The 21,671-nt window shown below is 37.8% G+C and overlaps 1 protein-coding gene and 1 pseudogene across 1 annotated transcript in view; both read left to right on the top strand.

Moving 5' to 3' along the window:
* The window catches only part of HDX (highly divergent homeobox), a 572,582-nt gene that overhangs the window by 391,201 nt on the left and 159,710 nt on the right, over positions 1 to 21,671 (top strand). The gene's annotated exons all lie outside the window — the stretch shown is intronic.
* On the top strand, positions 1,296 to 6,649 carry LOC102844339 (annotated as a pseudogene).

Genomic DNA, 21,671 nt, shown 5'->3' with positions numbered 1-21,671 from the left:
AAAAATTTGTAACTATCCATTACCAAATAGTTAACCAATTGTACATACACTACTTTGGAATGATTTCTCTTTCTCCAGGGAATTTAAGGATATATACATTTATGTGGATTCATACATATATAAAAAATAGGTCAAATTCTGGACTTCTCTTCTTAAATTGATCTGATTATTTACAACCATGATTTTATAGTATGTCTTGAATCTAGTAGGACTCTCGTTATTCTTGTTAGCGCTTGTAGTACTTTAATTCTTCTAGACAAACTTTAGATTTTCTGAGCCATATTCTTTCCCAACACCCCTCTAAAAATGCACTCTGGATTTTCATTGGCATTGCATTAAGTGGATAGTTTAATAAATTAAAATTAAAACTAACTGAGTTTTAGGTGGCAGCAGAACATCCATTTAGAAATATCAATATGAAGACATAGGGGAAAATAGATAAATGAGAAAATAAAATAATAAAAGAAGATGGACAAGGACCTTGAATTTTTTTAAGAATTTTGAACAGTGAATAATTTTTTAATTGTAAATATTTTCTTCCATTTTTTCTATTCATGCACGTTGTATTTTATGCAATCATTCATATGCATTCTGTTTCATTCATTTACATTTTGCTTTATACAATCATTCATATACATTGTGTTTCATTAACGAACATTGTATTTTAGACAATCATTCATATATATTGTTGGCTTTTTTTAGTACTTTTTCTTTTAAATAAAATTTTTATTTTATATTGGTTTGCTTACAAAGTTTTTCCTGCCAGATCTTTCCCATTTCCTTTTCCTACCTCTCCTTCCATCTATCAAATTGTCCCATCCTATGAGTACCCCCCTCTGCATCCCACCCATCCTCATCCCTCTGCTCTCACCATCCAACCCTTGGATCTTCACACACAATCTAGAATAATGGTCTTATACAATATCAGTCCTTATGGGATCAAGTTAGTTCACTTAGCATAATACCCCCTAGTCTCTCCCAAATTAAAAGGTGATTTACAGAATAATTTCTCCTCTGTGCTGCATAGTATTCCATCATGTGAATGTATCATAACTTCTCAATCCATTCTATTGTGGTTGGATATTTGGGCTGTTTGCATGTTCTTGAGATGGTGAATAACACTGCTATGAACTTTGGTGTACAAGTCTCCATTTTTGCCTCAGTTCTCATTTTCTGCGGGGAATACTCTAAGCTGTGGAATAGCTGCTTCATGTAGAATTTCTGTGTTCAGCTTTTTTGAGGAAACACCAAACTACCTTCTACAGTGGTTGTACCATTTTACAATCCTAGCAACAATGTATAAGAGTTCCTATCTCAGGCAAGAACCTGACTGCAAGATAGTAACACCCAATGAGGTGGCTGCAGCATACTCTGCTCAAGGTAATGGTGAGGGTGTCAGCTCTAGGATATGGCTGGATAAATGGTTGGAGGCACTGGGCATGAACAGAACTGTGCATAGTGCCCATATCCTGGGTGTTCTGCAAGAGGAGGAGGAAAAAGAGAAGCTGGATGCTTTACAGGGGATCTTCTCAGCTTTCCTGGAAGAAGATTCCTTACTTAATATCTGCTGAAAGATGTGGAACAATGGTCAGAAACTCGGAATGTTGTCACCAAAGTTAAAAAAAAAAGAATATGGGGTATAGGCAATTGCCATCTTAATTGAGAAGTAAGCACAGATTGTGGTGAAGCCCAGGCTGGCGTTAGAAGAGGAGAAGCAGAGAAAAGCTGCCCTCCTGGCCCAGTATGCTAATGTCACAGATGAAGAAGTTGAAGCAAATGAGAATGATAATCCAATTGATACCACAATGAACATTGGTTCTGACAAATATTTCTTCTAAAACAGCAATGTGGAAGATTGTCCTAAATGCCCCCAAACAGGAGGGAGATTCACTTAGGGATGAATCCCAAAGAAAGAAGGAACAAAACATGTTGCAGAGTGAGAGGGATAAATTGGCTAAGCAGATAGTTGTTGTTGTTAGGTATCATTGAGTTGAGTACAACTTACAGTGACTCTATGAGCAAAAGATCTGAAACCAGTCCTATCTTGCACCATCCTCACACTTCCTGACACACAAGAGTCCATTGCAGTAGTTACCATGTCAGTCCACCTGGTGGAGAGTCTTCTCCTTTGCCAACCCTCCACCCTTCCCAATATCATGTCCCTCTCCAAAGAACAGCACCTCCTAGCAATATGTCCAAAGTATGTTAGATGAGGCCTCACCATTCTTGCCTCCAAAGAGCACTCTGGCTGCCCCCTATCCAAGACATATCTATTCGTTTTCTTGATCGTCCATGGAATGTTCAGTGCTCTTCTTCAAGACCACAGCTCAAAGGCATCAGTTCTTTTTCTGAGCAAGTTCTTTCCTTTTTATTTGCCAATTTCAGCTCTTTGTGCATTACATTGTAATATTTTGCTTTATTCCCCTCCTCCTGGAGCTGCCCTTTAACTTTGATATGTTTTCCTTTAGATTTGGCTACAGAACATTCCAGTGCAATCTTTAGAGTCTCTTCTGAAATCCATTTTTGTTTTTTTCTTTCTCCCCTGCTTTTGTAATGACTTCATGGATGATATCCTTGATATCACCCCACAGCTCATCTGGTCTTCTATCATTGATGGTCAATGCCTCAAATGATCTTCAGATGATCATGAAATTCAGATGGAATTGATTCAAGATCACATCTTGGTTCCTGTGGATATATTTTTTTTGCCTCAATTTGGGTCTGCCCCACAATCTGCCCTGGCCTAGTTTTAACTGCTGGTATTGAGCTTCTCCAATGATTTCTTCTACAAATATAGTCAATCTGATTCCTATGCAGACCATTGGGTGAAATCCATATGTAAAGTCATCTTTTGTGTCTTTTAGAAAAAGTTTTTGCAATGAATAAATCATTATAAATACAAAACTCAATCATTTCTATTTCCAGCCTCATTTCTATCATCAAATTAAGATTTTCTAAAACTGTTCCTTCTTCATTGTTTACCATTTTTGCATTCCAGTCACCATTTTTCATTAATGCATCCTGATTTCATGTCTGGTTAATTTCAGACTACAAAATTTGGTAAACATTCTCAATTTATTCCTCTTTGGCTTGAGATGCAGGAGAATATATGTGACTAATAGTTGTGTTAATGGGTCTTCTCTGTATGCATATGGATATTAATTTGTCACTCGTAACATTGTATTTCAGGATAGAAAATAAAATTTTACTTTTTTACTATGAATGCAACACCATTCTTCTTCTGGTTTTCATTCCACAACTGGTCCAACGCATCTCAATAATGCCTCGTATGTCAATATTCATGTGTTCCATTTTATTTGTAACCATATCAAATTTTCCAACATTCGAACTACACACTTTCCATTATCAATTGTTAAAAAATGTTTGTTATTGATTTTCTCATTTAAATTAACTTCCAATCTGACCTTTACCACTACACTTACTATACCTACCCTCTTTCTTTAGTTTTCATGGGGTTGTCCAAAGCCTTTTATTTAGGAAGTAGAGGGCTCATCCTGCTTCCCAGACGGTCTTAAACAGAGAGCTGTATCAAAACTGGTCAACAAAGGGAACCTTTTTGGAATTTAACACACCAATGGCAAAGATTTCTGTATCACAGAAACACCAAGTAATTTCAGTACAACAAACTGACAGACAAGTGCTGCACCATTTAAAACAACGTCTTTATAAATATGATCAATAGCAGCCAACTGAATTTTAAAAACAAAGGTCCACCAATCAGATCCTGTTTGCTCACACAGAGGCTTACCACCCAGCTGGTTGTAAACAAGACTACATGCAGTTAATCAGCTTAGACTCCATTGCTAACACAACTTAAAAATTCCCAAGCAGTTTACCCCACTTTTTAAGTAAATCACAAACACTTACCCACCAGGATCCAATATCACCAATCTAAACACCAACTCACAAGCAGGACTAGACCAAATTTTAAATACCAAGGCCAATCCACCAGATCCTGTTTACACACACCGAAGTTTCCCAATCACCTGACCATAAACGAGACCAGACACAGTTAACCAGTTTACAGTTGATTGCCAACACAACTTAGAAATGTCCAACCATTTTTAAAATTATTATTAAATTTTATTAGTTTTAGTGAACATTTACAGAGATTTTGGGTTTTCATTCATTCATTGTTGCACTGTTTTCTCTACCCTCCTCCCCAGTTCGTTCTTCTTCCCCCACAAATGTCTGTTTTAATTTTCCAATTGCCACAGTGCTTGTCAAAGCCAGTTCTGATTAATCTCCTTTGTCAGTGTGTCCTTTGTCATTCCCTATCTCTCCTTCCTGAGAGAGACTTCACCCTGATTCATAAGGAAAAGGGGATGGCGTATTCTCTTAGCTACTTCCTGCTGAAAAGGGACGCTTTAGGTTTCAGGGTGAAGATTTTCTCTCAGTACTCTAAAGGGCCCCTTTGGCAGTAGGAAACACATAGACTATTATGGAGATTGATTTTGGAATTTAGATTCACTGTTATCAATTGTGCTTAGCCGTACATGTTCATATCCTTGAAGATGTATCATGGAAGTGTTGCAGCCTAGAAGATACAAATTTAACCAACAAGTTAAAAGTACATGAGTCAAAAATTAAAAAGCAATAATATTCCGAGTAGAGGTTCTAATAGTGGCACAAATCAAGTTACAGGGGGAAGATGGTTCTTACAATAAAAGGCCTATAGAGTAGCACTTTGTCTATTATAGTGTAGAGGTTAGGAACCACCAGATGTAGAGGCTCAGCTATGTAATTTATGGTTCTTAAGTCCTGGAGGAAATTTCATCTACCACTGGGTTGTTTTACACCTCGGAAGTTCGAATGCAAGGTAGAGGTAAAGTAAGGAACTGCTTATGAGGTTTTCCGTCCATTCCAACAACTAAGAAATAGTGAGAAGAGCTTTTAGGACCAATTAGTAGGCTCTGTGTCCAGGAGAAAATGAATATACTTACCAGTAATGTTAATGCTCACCCACAGCTCTTCTGGGAGGGTCTAAATCGTTGAAGCATCCTCCTTTGTTTCCAGCCGGGAGCTGGGGTCTGTCAGTCCTGTCAGCCACAAGGACCTGATGTGGGCCACCTTGGCCAGCAGTTTTCAAGTAAATCACAAACACTAACCCACCAGGATCCGACTTCACCAAGCTAAAGGCTCACTCACAGGCAGGATTAGACCAAATTTTTAATACCAATGCTGGCCCACCAGTTCCTGTTTGCTCACACAGAGGCTTCCCACTCAGCTGATTGTAGAAAGATCAGATGCAGTTAACCAACTCACATTTAATTGCTCACATAATTTGAAATGTTCAAGCAGTTTACCCTGGGTTTCAAGTAAATCACGAACACCCACCAGGATCCAACTTTGCCAAACAAAAGGCTCACTCACAGGCAGGACTAGTCCAAATTTTAAATACCAAGGCCTGCCTACCAGATCCTGTTTGCCCACACAGAGGCTTCACACACAGCTGATTGTCAAAGAGACCAGATACAGTTAAGAGCTTACATTTGATTACTAACACAATTTAGAAATGTCCAAGCAATTGACTCCCAGTTTCAAGTCCAACTTCACCAAACTGAAGGCTCACTCACAGGAAGAACTAGACTGAATTTTAAATACCAAGGCCTGCCCACCAGGTTCTATTTGCCCACATAGAGCCTTCTCAACCAGCTGATTGTAAATGAGACCAGAGCTTACACTTGATTTCAAGTAAATCACAAACACTTAATCAACAGAATCCAACTTCACCAAGCTAAAGGCTCACTCACAGGCAGGACTAGATGAAATTTTTAATACCAAGGCCTGCCCACCAATTCTGTTTGCACACGCAGAGGCTTCCCACCTAGGTGATTGAAAATGAAACCAGATAGAGTTAATCATCTTACAATTGATTGCTAACACAATTTAGAAATGTCCAAGCAATTTACCCCGGGGTTTAAGTAAATCAAAATACCCACCAGGATCCAACTTCACCAAACTAAAGGCTCACTCACAGGCAACTCTAGGCTGAATTGTAAATACCAAGGCACACCCTCCAGATTCTGTTTGCCCACACCGAGGCTTCCCAACCAGCTGATTGTAAACAAGACCAGATATAATTAATTAGCTTACACTTGATTTCTAACACAATTTAGAAATGTCCAAACAGTTTACTCCAGGTTTCAAGTAAATCACAAACATTCAACAGGATCCAAGAATCCAAATTCGCCGAGCTAAAGGTTCAATCACAAGCAGATATAGACCAAATTTTCAATACTAAGGCATGCTCACTAGAGCCTGTTTGCCCACACCGAGGCTTCCCACCCAGCTGATTGTAAATGAGAATATATACAGTTAATCAGTTTATACTTTATTGTCAATTTAGTAACATCCAAGCAGTTTACCATAGTTTTCATGTAAATCATAGACACCATCCAGGATCCAACCTCAACAAGCTAAAGACTCACTCACAAGCAGGAAGACTAGACTGAATTTAAAGTACTAAGGCCCACTCACCAGAAACTGCCCACACAAAGGCTTCCCACCAGCTCATTTTAAATGAGATCAGATTCAGTTAATCATCTTACACTTGATTGCTGACACAATTTAAGTTAATCAGGAGAGCAAGGAAAAGGAGAAGAAAAGGACACAGAAAAGAAAATGAAAGTGATAACTATGGCTCACCCTCTCCTCACAAGAACTTGCTCAAAGGGGAAATTGGTTATAGACATATATTTAAGAGAAATACAAGTACACTGCAAAATGGTTTCCCAAGGCATTTCCCCTTTTGTTTACTAGGTCAAAAGGTAAATTACAGAGGAGCTCTGGTGGCCTAGTGGCAAAGAACTGCAACTACAATCCCAGAGGCGCACGGTTCGAATCCACCAGATGCTCTGCCGGGGAAGGAGGGACAATCTCCTCCTATACCAGTCAGATCTGATTTGACAGTACAGTCACACAAAAATAATAAATAAAAATAAAAAATGTAAATTACCCACGCTTCTTATTGTATGATGTACCATATCTGTGTGATATGAATAATCTGATTATTATAGTTGATATCTTTACCAACTATCTGAACTGGAGAACTTTTTTCTTTTTAAAATACTAAATCCTGTTCTCCTTTTGGTCATTTTTAAGTCTTCTCTGTCACTTTGGCTAAACAGCAAAAGGATACAGAAAGCTAACAGCTAACAGTTTTCATCATAAAGAAGGAGAAACATTGACATTCCTTCCCATAGATGACATGTAAAAGAGCAATTGTTTCAAAGGCAGTGCTCAGCCCTACATGTGAAGTTGTTTTATCACTGAAATAGTGAAAGAAAAGCTCCTCTTGGATCCAGATTTTATGTCACATGGCAACAAACTAGGAAAAGGCAAAGAAATTATTGGGGAAGGGGTGTTCTAGAATTGAGAATGGAAAAATAAAAAACACCCAAAAAAACAAGTCTCAGCCTACGAGTGGAAAAGGAGTGACTTTTTAATTATAGTTCTTTTTCTTCATTTAGGCTGTGGCTTTAAGAAGGAAGCACTCTTATTGATGTAAGAATATCATTCTTAGCTGTGGTCTTTGTTTGTTTGTTTGTTTTAAATCATGAGTCCTCTTGAATGCTGATAAATCTTAATGTAACTTGCAAAAAAATCCTTATAAAGTTCTGATAATTCTGCATTTAGAGAAACTAGAGAAGTGTTCCTTTTCAGGAAGAATCACTGGAGATCTGAGCTAACACACATACTTAATAATGTGCATAGTAGTCACTCAACAATTTTGCAGAGTAAAGATGTTTTCCTTGGGAGAGTGAATAACTCTCCAGTTCTCCTTAAGACATTTAAGACATTCAGTCCTAAATAAGGTCTTTCTCTATTTTCAGATGCCAGGGTGTCAAGCTTGAAGAGTACAGTTTGACCGATTAGATAGAAAGTAGTTAATTTATAATAGAGTTTGGCAACCTATTGTCTGCGGGTCAAATTTGACCTGGCCTGTTTTATATGGTGCAAGCAAATGCTGTACATTTTTTTTGTTTTGTTTTGTTTTGTTTTTGTTTGCTATGTGAAAAGGCTTTTTAAAAAAATAATTTTAATGAACATTTACAGAGAATTTGGATTTCCATTCATTCATTGATGCACTTCTCTACCCGCCCAGCCCTCTCCCCCACCCCCCAGTTCACTCCTCTCTTTCAAAAGTAAAAGAAAGACTCCCTCCCTGGTACACAATCCCCCCTCACCCCTCCCACCGCCCCAAGTAAATTCCACTATGCAACCTTAATTGTGGACTCTTGTGATAACCATAATACCCTATCATACACCGCTTTTAAATTATTCAGTCCCTCATCTGTTTCAGTGCTGTATACACAATTTATCCATTTTAAATGGCTATTTTTTTAAACAAATATGTAGTACACAGGCCATCTGCATGGCCCACAAAGCCCAAAATATTATTTTGCTCTTTACATCAAATTAGTCAATCTCTATTTTGCATCACTGACTAGTAAATTAACAACCAATTTTACAATTGTGCATAGATAAAAAGATGCATGGTTAAGGAAAAGAGATGTGTCTTCCTTCTCTCCTATAGCCATGACATTGTCAAAACCAAACACCATATTTTTAAATAAATAAACTTTATTCTAAAAAAAAGTTCCTATCCCACCACACCTTCTCCAACATTTATTACTTGCTGTCCTGTTAAACTTTGCCAACTGCTATTGGGGGGTGACATGGTATCTCATTGCAGTTTTTATTTGTATCTCTCTTTCTGCCAGTAATTTTGAGCATTTTTTTCATGTGTCTGAATATCTCCCTCTGTGAAAAGTCTTTCCATGTCTTTTGCCCATTTTGTAATTGTGTTATCAGTCTTTTTCTTGTGGAGGCCCTGTAGGATTCTGTTAGCTTCTGATATGAGAATGCTTTTTCCCAGTTTGTAGATTTTCTTTTGATCTGAGCCCTTTATCACCCCAATTTAATGACCATGTGAGAGTTGGAGGAGAAAATAAAATTATTTAAAGAACATTCAGAAATAGAATCAGGTGGTAGTAATGCATTACTGAAATTGAGGAAAGATATATTTGAGAAGAAAGAGGAGCTTTATCTCTCGTCTCATAGACTTTAAGTAGAAAGAGAATTGGGAAGCAATTGAATGGAACGGATAAGAAATTCTTAAAAAAAATTCTTTAGAAAAACAGTGGGGAGACAGGTATACTGCACCAGGTTCAGCACTGAAATAAATAAAAAAGATGTTTATGATAAGAGGACCTTGAACTATAACATCAGATACTTAAAAGATTACGATTATACACATCCTACTAGTCATTATTCTATTTTTACAATAATGGTCTTATGCAGTGTTTGTCCTTTTGAGACTGAGTTCACTCATTATAATGTTCTTTAGATTCTCTCATGTCATATGGTATTTTTTAAGAAAACCACTATTCCTTAGTGCTATTTAATATTCGATTGTGTGAATGTACCACAATTTCTCAGTCTGTTTGTTGATGAGCATTTTAGCTGTTCCCATTTTCTTGCTCTTATTACTAACTAATGCTGCTATGAACAGCAGTGTAAAAAGAAATGTGTGAAGCACAATGTGAATAAAAGACAATATATATAAATTTTATATGCAAACCAATAGAAAATAAAAAGAAATTAAAAAATACTCTAAAACCAACAAAAAGTGTTTATGAATAAATCTCTGAATGTGCAATTTTTTTTACTCTAAACATTATTTAATTAGGTCTTCTGCAATAATCTAAAATAGCTATTTGTAAGGATAAACCCCATTGGTGAGGGAGAATAAAGAACGCAGGTAGCTTTTGAGCTGAGGAACGGCTCTGATTTTGGGTAAGATCTGGGAGTCCACAGCTTTCTTGTCAACCTTGCGCTACTCTGTAATCTCCTATTTCTCCTTTTCTGTGTCGAAGATCTCACCCTCATGGTGGCGCGGCTTCTGCAGCTGCTTCTTCTTAAAGTAAACATCAGTCCAATCCTTTGGAATTTTGACACCACTGATGTCAACTTTAGTGAAGGTGGCAATGACAAATTTCTGGTGTGTTCTCCGCAGAGGAACTCGATTGAGGGTCAGAGGTCCGGTCACAAGGAGCAAACCACTCTCCAGCTGCTTCAGGAAAACCACTCTCTTGCCTCGGTGGCGCCCTGTGAGGATGATGAAAACGGTCCCGGGGGTGATGCTTGCACGCAGTCTCCTCGCGTGCTACGACTGTGCTGTGACTCAGCAGCTTCAGAGGCACGTCTTCAGTAGGGTAGTACCTGGGCATTTTTGGCAGTTTCACCAGTCGGGTACCCCCATTCTTGTCACCACCTACTGGTTTTGTGACAGTAGCAAGAACCTTCTCCTTCTTCTTTTTAACCCTGTACTTCCTCTTGTACATGGCATTCCTGGAATACATAGCCAATCGGGAATACCTTCCTATTGCCCGGACTAGGACAAGATTGCGGCTGCAGTGGGGTTTCCCCTTCTTGAGTGTTTTGCTCGTGCTCTTGGCCTTGACATTTTTAGCTTTGCCACTCTCATCTGCCTTCTTGGCTTCAGGCTTGGCCTCAGGCTTCTTCTCTGTGGGATCCGCCTTTTCACCCGCCATCTTGCAAGATGGGGAAAAAAGAAAGGAATGTGCAATTTTTAAAAAAAGATTATGAATATGAATATTCAAGTTGGGCTCCCCCCCCCCGCCAATCAGCATTTGCTATTGGTATTGCTAAGGTGGCCTAGTGGAAAGAAGGTGAGCGGTAATCCCAAAGGCACGCAGTTCAATCCACCAGTTGCTCTGTGGGAGAAGGAAGGGCAATCTCCTCCCTTGTGATTAAATGTAATTAAACCCCTCAGAAGGTCAGCTATGGGTCGGTTCCAACTGCAGAGTATACAACAACAAGATAATGAAATAATTTTATGTAAGATAAAAAAAATCTAGAAAAAAATGGAGATGCTAGTGTACAGTTTCCAAGCCTCTTATCTAAAAGACTTGGTCTCAAACCAAAACCATATTTACTTTACTTTGTAAGATTATTAGTTGAATCAAGTTGGCTTTGAGTCATAGAGAATCTATTAACAACAGATCTGAATCTTGCTCTATCCTTCCCCATCCTTACAATCTCTGTCATACTCAATCTAATTTTAGTAGTCATTGTCTATTCATCTCCTTCAAGATCTTCCTTTCTTTCTCTACTGATGTCTTTTTTCCAAGGATTGTCCTTCCTGACAGCATTCTCAAGGTATGTGGGACAAAGCTTCACTATCTTTGCTTTTAAGGAGCACTCTGGTTGCACTTTCTACAAAACAGATTGTTGTTGTTTTTGTGTACCATCTAGTCGGAATCGACTCATAGCTGACCCTCCAGAGGGTTTTCAGAGGCAGTAAATTTCATGGAAGGAGATTGCTTATCTTTGCATGTGTGTTATCAAGTGAATTCAAACGATGTTCCTTAGGTTGGCAATACAACTCTTTACTATTAAGCCCCTTGTTATTTTGGCAGTCTGTGGTATAGTCAACACTCTTTTCCAACACCATAATTCAATGACATCTATTTTCCTTAAGTCTTCCTTATTCATTGTCCAGCTTTCAGGTGCATGGAAAACAATTGAAAATAGCATGACTTGGATCAAAGCCATCCCTTCTTTTAGTGTTTACTAAATTACATGTGCCTTGATATACTTGTAGGTTTCCATTGATTCATGAATCAATATTTAAAATCTGGTGACTAGAAGCTATTTATAAGAGAGTAGGAAGTGAGAGTTTCTGTGTATAAATATTCTGAATAAAGAATGTGTGTTTCTGTGGGGAAATATTTTCATATAGAAAGTATAAAGGACTTTACATGCAAACTGAATCCCATGAAACAGTTTTCTCAGCCAAGTGAAAACGGAAAATAAACAGTTAATGAAAAAAAGAAAACATCGATTTGAAAGTTGTTGTTGGAACACAACATCAGATTGTGATTGTTATGTGCCATCGAGTCACTTGAGACCCATCTCCAACACATCTATCCCCATTATCCCAGTCACTGAGTCAATCAATTTTATTCAGTGTCTTCCTATCTTGCACTGTTACTCCACATTTCCAAGCATGATGTCCTTCTCCAAGGACTGGTCCCTCATGGCAACATGCCCAAAGTATGTGATATAGAGTTTCAAAATTTTTGCCTCCAAAGAGTAGCTCAGTTTCTTTCTCTCCAGGACAGACCTATTTGCTTTCTTAGCAGTCCATGACAACTCAAAGGCATCAATGCTTCTTCATCCTTATTCATTGTCCATCACTCTGCTGCATAACATAATAGAAAAGACCATGGCTTGGGTTGGGCACATCTTAGTCTCTAGATTGACATCATTGCTTTTCAGTACTCTGAAGAAATCCCTGACAGTATATTTTACAAATGCAATTCTTCTTTTGATTTCTTGGTTGCTGGTACCAAGAGTGTTGACTGTAGAACCAAGAAAGCTGAAGCTGTTAACAATCTCAATCTCTTCTCCATCTATCATGATTCTGCCAATTAGCCCAGTGACGAGAATCTTTGTTTTATTGATGTTGAGCTTCAGTTCATATTGAAAGGTGCAGTCTTTGATCTTCTTTAGCAAGTGCTTCAGCTCCTCTTCAGTTTCAGAAAGCAGGGTTGTGTCATCTGCATAATGCAGGTTGTTGATGAGTCTTCCTCCAATCCTGATGCCACATTCCTCCTTATAAAGCCCAGCCCCCTGGATGATCTGTTCAGCATATAGATTAAAAAGTTGTGAAGATAGGATGTATCTTTGATGTACATCTTTCCTGATCTTGAACCATAGCATTTCCTTGCTCTGTTCTGACGATTGCCTCCTGGTTCATGTATAGATCTCACATGAGCCCAGTCAAATGTTCTGGGGTTCTCATTCTTCTTGAGATTAGCCACAATTTGTTGTGATCCACACAGTCAAATGCCTTTATGTAGTCAGTGAAACACAGATAGACATCCCTCTGGTACACTCTGCTTTCAACTAAGACATCATGAGTTGTTATTGTTGTTGTTAGGTGTCATCGAGTCGTATATAACTGATAGTGACCTTATGTTTTGTCCTGAGTCATCCTCACTCTTCCTGACAAACAAGAACCCACTTCAGCAGTCACCATGTCAATCCACCTGGTTGTGGGTCTTCCTCTCCTTTGCTTACCCTCCACCTTTCCCAATATCATGTCCTTCTCCAGGGAATAACACCTCCTAGCAACATGTCCAAAGTATGTGAGGTGAAACCTCATCATTCTCACCTCCAAAGTGCACCATCTCCAAGACACCTCTATTCATTCTCTTGGCCATCCATAGGATGCTCAGTGCTCTTCTCCAACACCACAGTTCAAAGGCATCAATTATCTTTCTGTCATCCTTATTCATTGATCAGATCTCAGATGCATAGCTAGTAATTGGAAAGACTATGGCTTAAATCAGACATGCCTTAGTTCTCAAACTGACATCACTTCTCCTCAGTAATTTGGAGGGGTCTCTAACTGCAGATTTTCCCAGTGAACTGTGTCTCCTTATTTCTTGACTTCTCTTACCAAGGGTGTTAATTGTGGATCCAAGCAAGATGAAGCTGTTGACAGTTTCAATCTCCTCTCCATCCATCATGGCATTGCCTATTTGTCCAGTAGTAAGAATCTTTGTTTTCATGATATTGAGATGAAATCCATACTGAAGGCTACATTCTTTGATCTTCTTCAACAAGTGCTTCAAGTTCTCCTCACTTTAAGCAACTAAAGGTGTGTCATCTGCATAACAGAGGTTATTGATGCATCTCCCTTCAATCCTGATGCAAGACACCACCAGTTAGAATGTTCAAAACAAATATAGGAAAATTAGAAGTTGTGAAAAATGAAATGGAACACATAAAGATAAAAAAAAACCTGGGTATAAGGGGGCTGAGATGGACTGATACTGGTCATTGTGAGTCAGATAGTCATATGATTTAATATGGTCTGGTGGCTTAGTGGTAAGGAGTTGTTCTGACAGCTCAAAGCAGGCAGTTCAAACACACTAGCCAACCCACTGGAGAAAGATGGACAATCTCCTCCCATGTGACTTACTGCCTATGAAAACCTCCTAAAGTGTCTGCTATGTAATGGTTCTGACTCTGCTGTATATAACAACAGCAGATATATCAGGAATGACAAATAGAAATGATGTCACATTCACCATCAAAAAGAACATTTGAGATATATTCTGAAATACAATACTGTCAGTAAGAATAAGATTATATCAACATGCATGCATGCATGCAAGGAAGACCTGTTAATTAAAATATTTTTAAATATATGCATCAACCACTAAAGCCAAACATGAAGAAATTGAGGATTTCCACAAATTTTTGTAATCTGAAATTGATTGAGCATCTAGTCTAGATGATACTTTACAATTGAGGGGAATGCAAAACTTGGAAACGAAAATAAGGATAAGTAGTTCGAAAATACAGAGAAAGCTCTGGTGACATAGTGATAAGAAGCTGTGCTACAGTCTCAAAGGTACATGGTTCGAATTCACGTTCTGCTCCAGTGGAGAAGGATGGACAATTTTCTCCCATATTGCCTCTGAAAACTCATTGAAGGGTCAGCTATGGGTCGATTCTTACTCTATGATACAAAACAACAACAAAAAGTTAGAAAATAGAGACAGACAGGAGGTTAGAAATCACATAATAGAATTTTGTACAATCGGTGACGTGACTTGGTGTCATGACAGAAACACAGTAGAACAAAAGACCTTGGCAAAGTATTTTACTTCTGCATAAAGTTTCTTGGGCTGACTTAAGTCTGACCAACAAGCACACTGGTAGGTGGTCTGCTTGTTTTCTATACCTGACTCAAAAGCTAAGGCAGAACCTCACCCTATAGGTTATGGGTTTTGCTCTCATGATCTTGTATATACCCTATTTGTTAATTTGACTTGTGCTTGAAAGAAGGGGGCTTGGAAGGAGAGAGCTTGGAAGGAGGAGGCTTGAAAGAAGGGGGCTTGAAATGAAGGTGCTTCAAAGGAGGAGGCTTGAAAGAAGGGGACTAGGGCTTGAGGAAGTTTAGAATGTCTCTGACCTTGGCTGGTTCACAAGAAGAGTGCAAGGACAAGGGCGTTTCTCTTAGAAATTTTCTGAAGGGTTCTTGTTTCAGCTTTAACTTCATCTTGTAATTTTCGAAGAGAAGATTCATCTATTTTTTCTTCTTTTTTATGATTCTTCCTCACTTTATATAAGTTTTTTCACTCTTTTCTCCAATTTTTTTAGGACAAGTTGACTTTTATGTTCTTGAGTATTTAACAGAAAGAGACTATTAGATTGAAGGAGGAGGCTATTTAGTTCCAGTTGTTTTTAAAAATTTTTTTATTCTTTCCCTTATACAAGGTAATATATAACAATTTACAAATACTAAGATATTAAATACAATAATCAACTATATCAGGACTGAAGTAATTAATCTTTTCAATTATTTGAGCCATTGTTCTATGAGACTAGAGAATGGATCATTTACCCTTGGTTTTCAGTTAATTCATTTCCTAGAGTGGTTAATCGTAATGATCTCACTGTTGTTGTTAAGTGCCGTCAAGTCTTAGGTGAACGAAAGTCCTAAACACTTGCGTGGCTTTCATCCTTTCTTCAGGTTCATAGGGTTTCTGGAGTCAAGCTATTTACGGAAGTGGATGCCACTTCTGCTTCCAAGCTTGTTTTAATTGGGGAGCTCCAACAAAAACTGTCCACCATGGGTAACCATTATCTCATTTAACACATCAGTGTCATAGAGTTCAGCTTTACATCAACCACAAGTTACTTCTGTACGGCAAGTGGAAACACCAGGCCTATATGATCTAGAAGAATGTTTGATCAAAAACAATTAAAAAACACAATTAAAAATCCCACTTACCTCTGGGGTTGCAGTGCAGCTTCTTGCCATTGGCCTCCTAGTGAGCTCCTCAAAATAAATTACTAAAGAAATTAATAATAAATTTTTTATGCAATCTTTCCTGACTGAGGGAACTCTGAGTGGCAAATGTTCTCTCGATAATCTTGAAAGTCAAAGATACAAACAAGGTTAGCCGGCCAAGCATCTTAACTACTATATTGAATGGCAAATAAAAGTTAATTAGAGTTGAACCATGGTATGTAAGGTGGTACTGAAGCCCTCTTCCTGCTGGCCTTTTTTCTTAGCATTACACAGTCAGAAAGGCAGGCAGATGAATGTTAGAAAGTAAACTGCCCCAAGCCAGCATTTCCAGTGTAAGGCAATGCAATAAGCTAGGGGAACCTCAGATGAATTGTCCAGCTGTGAATGGATTATTTGGTTATAAAGCAACATGTAGAAAATAAAATAAAGTTGTGACTCTCACAGGCAAATAATTTAAAATCAATTAGTTCAGCAACAAAGCTTGCTTTTATTCCTGACAGGTAGCACAATGCATAGCATGGCTTCATTCTTCATCATTTGAAGGAGTGAATGAACAATCCATATCAGCAGGGAAAGTCAAGGTGCAGCTCAGACTCCATAACATGGAAATGTGACAGTGAGAAGACTCTAAGTTGAAGTCCAACTTATGTTTTACAACCTTATTCTAAATAATAAACAGATTCAATATTCTATTCAATGTGATAAGTATCAGAGACATTTTCTTTGACATTTATCTAAACCAAAACCAAACCCATGTAGAGTCAACTCAAAGTGATTCTTGAGAACAGAGAGGAAATGTCCCAGAGGGTTCTAAGGCTGGAAATTTTTACAGAAACATATTTTTCCCACAGAGAAGCCTGGGTGTTCAAAATGCTGACTTTGTGATTGATACTCAAACACTTAATCATCATGCACCCAGGGCTCCTGGCCTCTAGCTAAGCTTCCAGAAACTCACTGTTTCACTCTTTACAAGCTAGGTAATATGTTCTTACACAGGCATTTCAATTTCTAGTTACCTAGTTTTTAGAGATACAAAACCTGTATTCTTGGCCAAAATTATACCCTCCCAAACCAGGATGTGTGTGTGTGTGTGTGTGTGTGTGTGTGTGTGTGTGTGTGTAAGGGTTAAATAAAGACCTAATACAAAGAGATTAAGTCACTTGCCCAAGGTTACACAGTCTGTCAGAGGCCAACCAGGAAACGATCCTCAGTCTGCTCACTTCTCCTCAGCTCTGATTCCTTCAGAACAAGCTCTCTAATCACAAAATCAACATTAGGGGAAATGTTATTGGGGATAAAAGAACAAGACTGAGTCCTAATCATTGTGTACACACTACTTGGAGAAACTCTGTGAGGTAATTTCATTGGTCAAAACTTAAGGATCTTGGGCTGGAGTTCTGAGAGAGGGACAAGCACTGTTTAGGAGTCAAAGATGAGACAGGGGCATAGGGCAGCAAGATGAGGTGTCCCTCTGAGGTGACAGCATAATGCAGCCATAGAAGCTTCTTTTTTATTAATTTTAATGAACATTTACAGAGATTTTATATTTCCATTCATTCATTGTTGCACTTTTCTCCCTGCCCACCCCTCCCCATGGAAGCTTCTTGAGTACTGTTTCTAAACAAAGATGTCTTGAGGCCAAACATCTTATTTGTCTTCACTGCATTTGCTTAGAGGATGCCAAGGATATTAACAGCTTGAGGTATTTATTGATTCATTTTGCTCCACATGAAAAGCCAATTCTCTAGGACACAGCATGTAGTTCTGAGATAAGTAGCGGACATGTGACCTTAAGAGACTCAAGTAATTAATCTCACAATCTGGCTTTAAGTGCAACAGATTCTTTATAATTAAGGAATTATTACTTGCTGGTTGTTTTTGAGTACTTTTCTTGCTGCATTAGTGTTCAAATATAATTATTTAAGAAAAGTGTCCTTAAACAAATACAAGAATTTACTTCAATAATTTAATTTTGCCAGTGAGGCAGGTTGGTGGAAGGCTTTTCCTTTCTCTGGACCTGCAAACCCTCTTCTTCTCTCCACCAAATTTCTTTTTTGTTTTAGTCTTTTTAAAACTTTTTTTTTCAATCTTCCCTATGGGATGGGAGTTTTAACTGCTGTATGAGAAGTAGGGATGACAATCATTTTACTTACTTACTGCTGGAAGGGGTCAGGATCTAGAGAAGATCTGGTAGCTCATGTGAGGGTCTATGTCTAGACTATTTGTAGTGTAGCCTGAAAAATATAAACTTAGAAAGCATGTTAGAAAGGCACGATCTTATAATTCATTAATAGTAGGGACATGTCATGTTTTCTTAGAATATTTTAACTTATGATAAAACGTTCATGAGCAAAATTTATTTTCATGGATTTTCCCATTTTAAAGATTATGCAGGAATTTAGAGGGTGTGTGAGAACTTAGAGGGTAGCTGGCAGGAATTAAGTGGGGCCCTAGGCCCTGGAACCCACTCTAGATAGAGAGTGCACAGCTGCCTGCCAGAGGAAGATGATCTCTGGCTCCTGTGCTTGTTAATTAGCCCCACAATGACAATTGCAAACTTTAGAAGAGGCAGGTGCAGAATTGAGAGATTTCCCACCAAATTTCTTGACAGAATGGAGAGTTTTTACTTTAAATTTTAGAAGTGATAGGTAACTTTAATCTTTAGAAGAGGTGGACAGCAGTCAGCTAAAAATCCTGCAATTCTGCACTGCAGTCCAAAAGGAAGTTGAAGGATCTTGGGAGAGGGGAGTTTTCCCACTGTACAGGCCTAGAAAGGACTCCTGGTATAGCAAGTTGCCCTCCCTCAATGAAGGGAACACTTTAAGTCAACAGCTAATATCAAACAACACAAGGAACTGTGAACAGCCTATGCTAATACAATAAAAACAGCCTAATACATACCAAGAAAAACTTCACATAATGTAAAAAATGCAGCAGGGATCGTCAAACATTATAAAAAAAAAAAGTCTTCTCCTAAAAGGGCAGAGAATATTGCAGACTCAATAGATACCTCAGAGAGAGAGAAGCAGAAGAAATATATTGATGTAGAGTGGCAAGAACAGCTACAGAAGAAGGTACAAATAGTGGAAGAATGGAAACCATAAATAAAGTGAATACCCTAGAGCCAGGGAAACGGAAGAAATAGATTAAAGTGGAGTTATTTGAACAGCTACTGAAGAAATTGCAAAAGATGGAAGAAAGAATTGATACTATAGATGAAAAGGTAGAATAAATTAAAAAAGTAACACAAGACAGGGAGGGTGCAGTAATGGAATTTAAAAAATGTATGAAAACACAACCAGCATATCAAGACCTAAATGGCAGATGTTTACAATATATTGGAGAGGGAAAGAGCAAAACAGAAGAGATGGAACAGAAAATTAATGAGCTGGAAGAAAAGAACTTCAGTGGGAAATAAAGGAGATGAAAGAAAATTAAGAAAATAAAGAAAACAGAATTATATGGGATGATCTCAAAAGCAATATCATGCATATGATTAGAATTCCAGAAGACCAGGAGGACATGGAAAGCACTGAGAAATTTATGGAAGAGATGATAGAAGAAAAGTTTCCAGGCATTATGAAGAATGAGGAAGTCTACATTTAAGAATCTTAGCAAAAGCAAAACAAACTAGGCCTCCAAATAAAAACATCAAGACATAGCATAGTCATATTCTCCAAAATTAAAGATAAAGGTAAAATTGTAAAAGTAGCACAAGAAATACAGAGTCACATATAAAGGAAAACCAATTAAACTAAGTTCTGATTTCTCAGCAGAAACCATGTGCACAAGAACATAATGTAATGTCATATATAGAAGTTTGAAAGAAAAAAAATTTCCAGGTGAAAATCTTGTACCCAGCAACCTGTCAAATATGAAGGAGAAATTAGGTCATTTGCAAAAAAAAAAAACAGGAGCTAAAGGAATTTCTAAAAACACAATGCCAGATCTACAAGAAATTCTAAGGGAAGTCCTTCACACATAGACACTAGAGGAAAATGGATGAACCATAGTAATCAGAAGCAACAGAAAAAGAAACACAGCAAAAATTACAACAATAAAATCCTGCCTGTCAAAAGCAATGCTTAATGTGAATGGACTAAATGCACCAATTAAGAGGGGAAAAGAGGAGCAGAATGGATAGAAAAAAGAACCCATCAATATGCCACCTACAAAAGACACAACTAAGATATAAAGAAAAAGGTAGACTGAAAATGAAATGGTGGGAAAATATACCAAGCAAATGGCATCCATGAAAAAGCACCAGTGGCAATACTCATCTGTAAATAAACTAGACTTCAGGATGAACACCACCATAAAATATAAGGAAGGACACTATATAGTGATTAAAGCCATAGTAGGACAAGAAGACCATAAGCTTAATCAAGATCTAGGCTCCAAAAGACAGACCTACAAAAGTACATAAAAGAATAATTAACAGACTTCAAGAAAGACAGACGGTATCATAATAGTGGAAAGAGACTTTAACACACCACTATCAACAAAGGACAGGCCAACTCAAAAGAAAGTTCATAATGATCTAGAAAATCTAAACTATAGAATCAGGCAACTGGATATTGTGCATGTATTCCGGGAACTGCACTCAATTAAAAACCAATTTACTTTCTTCCCAATTGCACACGGGACACAAATCAAGGGTCAACAAATTAAAAAAAAAATTTGAAATAATACAAAGTATCTTCTCAAACCACAATGCCATAAAACTAGAAATTAATGACAATAGGGGAAAATTAACAACAACAACTAAGCCATATGGAAGCTAAATGACACCCTGCTAGAACATGATCGGGTTATAGAAGAAATAAGAAATTAAATTAGAAAGTTCCTCAAACAAATTAAAACGAAGGTACAACATTACACATCCTCTGGGATGCAGCTAAGGGGGAAGTTAGTAACAATAAGTAAACACGTAAAAAAGAAAGATTAATGATCTAACTCAACATTTCTGTCAAATAGAAAAAAGAACAGCAATCAAACCCACAGCCTCAAGAAAGGAAATTATAAGGAAGCTGAAATCAATGAGATAGAAAACAGAAAAACAATTGAAAACATCAACAAGAACAGGAGCTTATTCTTCTAATGGATCAATAAACTTGATAAACCTTTGGCAAATTTCCCAAAAGAAAATAAAGAAAGAGAGCACACAAATAAGTCAATTGGGAAATTAGAGAAGCACTATAGCAACAGATCTATATTAAATTAAATAGATAATATCAGAACAATTATTTTCAATAAATTTGAAAATCTAGAGGAAATGGATTAATTCCTGAAAACTCATAGCCTTCTCAGATATTGACATAGACAGATGTAGAACACTTGAACAGACCCAATACAGAAGCAGAAATTGGGCAAGCCATAAAGATACTCTTTTTTATAAAAAATCCTGGCCCATACGGCTTCACAGCTGAACTCTACCAAACATTCAAAGGAGAGCTATCATTTTGCTTAAATTACTTCAAAACATGAGGTGGGGGGGGAGATGAACACTTTCAGAAACATACTAGGAACAAGCATCACCCTAATACCAAAACCAGGCAAAGACATGACCAAAAAAAGAAAACTGAGACAAATATTTCTCATTAATATAGACACAAAAATCCATAATAGAGTCCTGACAAATAGAATGCAGTGTTGTTGTTGTTGTTATGTGCCGTCGAGTCGTTTGCAACTTAGAGCGACCCTATGTACAACAGCCCGAAACCCTGCTCTATCCTGTGCCAATCTCATTGCCTCTGACACCCATCCCGATTACCCCAGTCACTGAATC

Source organism: Elephantulus edwardii, unplaced genomic scaffold (genome assembly GCF_000299155.1).
Source record: "Elephantulus edwardii isolate Elephantulus edwardi_28Jun2011 unplaced genomic scaffold, EleEdw1.0 scaffold00423, whole genome shotgun sequence".
Classification (NCBI taxonomy): domain Eukaryota; kingdom Metazoa; phylum Chordata; class Mammalia; order Macroscelidea; family Macroscelididae; genus Elephantulus; species Elephantulus edwardii.
This window is presented reverse-complemented; position numbering and strand designations above follow the sequence as displayed.